Consider the following 2,542-nt stretch of genomic DNA (forward strand, 5'->3'; position numbering starts at 1 on the left):
TTGTTTTGCTTCTCACTGCTGCTACCGAGAACCACTCGTGACAGGGTGGGTGCACGCAATGTGCAATCCTGAGGCCTTCATGGGCGAGGGCCCCTCCACTTAGTGACCTACCCTGTCTGAGTAATACAGGGACCAAGTGTTTTGAACGTAACATCTCCACTACATTTTAATGGATCTTCAAGTGTCATAAAGTGTCATTCTACCATAAAAGATGGTCTTTATTAACACACAAGGAGAATGGGAATCGCCAAGTTTTTCTGCTTTAAAATCCCACTAATAATTAGTCCCCAGCGTTTAGAGTTTAGTCTCTCTCAACGCGAGAAACTCGTTACCTTATTAGCGCGCCTAATAGCGCTGGGAAATAAATCAGAAACACTTCTCCGCCTCCCGCAGCCGCCACAACACTGCCAAACGTCCACCGACGTCTCCCCTGACCTGCTGCGACTCCCGCCGAGATGACGTTAGGACGCAGCCGGGAGCGCCCGCCCCCTCGTCCGTCCCGTCCCCCCCCGCCACCCCCGTCCCCGTCTCCGTCCCCCCCCTCCGCCGCCGCCGCCGCCGCCGCCGCCGCCGCCGCACCAGCAGGTGGCGCCGCGGCCTCAGCCTGGGCCGGCGGCGGCGCTGCCGCCCGCAGGGACCCGCCCGGGGCGGGGAGGGGGGGCGGCCGGTCCCGCCGCTCTGGCTGTCCGCGCTCCGCTGGCGGGGGCCGGAGGGTGCCCGCCGGCCCCGGGTGGCGCTGCCTCCCCGCCCCGGCCGTGGAGAAGCGGCGGCGGCGGCAGGAGGGGAGGGCGGCGGGAGCGATTGCCGGGCCGGCGGGAAGCGTGACGGCGTGGGTTTCACCGTGACGTCTGGGGAACGGGTGGGTTAAGAGAGGGCTGACTTGGCGGGAACGGGTGGGTGACGCGACAGATATTTGCATTATGTCCTTTGTATGAATACTCTTCACGGCCGCCCGGGTCGTTTCGTGTCATGTGCCGTGAAAGCAGCCGTTGAAGGAGCTGAAGAGGAAGAGCACCACGGCATGGACACGTCTCCTGGAGGGGACGACGCTAAGGCTCCTACGCCGTCAGCGCGCTCCAGCCGGCACAAGGATGCTGGGACTTGTACGCTCTTCCCAGAGCTACAACTGGAAACAGTGGAATAGCACCAGGCATGAGGGACCCCAGCGTCCAGCAGGCTGAGCGTGCATCACCTGGGGCACCACAGGAACCCTCCTGTAAGCAAACAGTCTGAGGAGCAGCTCCACAGCTACAGGTTTCAAGACTAAAATGGTTTTGGAGGCTGATCTATTTGGAGAAGTGGAGAATGGGGCCAAAATCCAGTGTTAGGTGGCACAGGTCCCCTGATGTGGAAGTCAGGCCAGCTACACAAAAGACAAACAGAGGAGGCACTTTAGACGGATATTTACCAGTTTGGCCTGTGACCATGGCCAAGTGGTGGACTGGTATTTTTTATGGAAGCTGAAGAAATTAAATTTGTGCTTGAGTAGATGATGGAGGGTGAAGGAGGATGCTAGAGGAGAACAGATTAGTTCTTGGTACAAGTGAAGACCGTTTTGTTGTAGTACGTCAATCAGAGTTGTTGTCTTCTCTGTAACATGCCAGTTGAACCCAATAAAAGATTTGGTTTATTTTGCTTTTGATGCTTAGATTTCATAACGCCAGAGCTCCATCCAAATCCTCTGCCGATACCCTGCCTACCATCAACGCTTCTCCTTTCTAACCTGTGATTTCTGGTTACTCCAGATGGAGGAGGTCTTCGAACTGAGGGGAGGGGTGCTCATCATACCTCAGACGTCACCCATTATTTTGTGAGCTGTCCAAACTGCCATGTTGACCATTTCATGCTGACCACCTCGTGCTTCTCAGATGGTGCTGCCTGTACTTCTAAAGCTCGCCTTGCAGGCAGGAGAGGAACAGGTGAGTCCTGCTCTGTCCGCTGTCTTTGCTGTCTTTATGTCATGTGGCTAAATGGGGAACACTCCACTCATGTTCTGATTCAGAACCTTCTGTGCTATTCTAGGGCTTTTTGAGCTCCCCTCTTTCTCAAGAAGGTTGCCCACTTCCCTCCTGTGGGATGACGACTGGAGGGCTTCTCCCAGCCTACTCTGAACTGGATGATAAAGAGCCACTTCATTTTGAGACGAATACATTAAGAGATAAACCACTGATGTTGGGAGGAATGGGGTGAGATCCTCACCACAAGAAAAGAAAAATAGTTAATACAGATCTCATCAAGAATTTCTTTCCTTTCTTTCAGCAGGAAGTTGACCTTTCTTGCTTAGATGATTCTGTATTTTCAGACAGAAAACTATTGTTATTGTGAATTCCCCTTAGTTTTAGCCACAGCAGGAGTTTTCCCCCTCTAGCTTGCCTTCCTTATTGTATCAACCTGCCATGGACATGTATCCTGCCCAATCCTAGAAGCTCCATGGGTCTTTTCCCTAATATGGCATCAGTCACGTGAGGCAGAAATGCTGAAGTCCTCCAGGAAAAACAGTGACCAGGAGTGGTCAGTGGCAAACCAATTCATTCAGCCGACA

General features: G+C 54.0%; 1 long non-coding RNA gene across 1 annotated transcript; it reads left to right on the forward strand.

Moving 5' to 3' along the window:
• Positions 1-776: 776 nt before the first annotated feature.
• On the forward strand, positions 777-2,542 carry LOC309670850. The gene is made up of 3 exons (XR_014269056.1): positions 777-859; positions 1,746-1,919; positions 2,023-2,542. It is a non-coding gene; the product is annotated as an uncharacterized lncRNA (long non-coding RNA).

This window comes from Vanellus vanellus, assembly GCF_965231255.1.
Source record: "Vanellus vanellus genome assembly, chromosome: 3".
NCBI classification, from domain to species: domain Eukaryota; kingdom Metazoa; phylum Chordata; class Aves; order Charadriiformes; family Charadriidae; genus Vanellus; species Vanellus vanellus.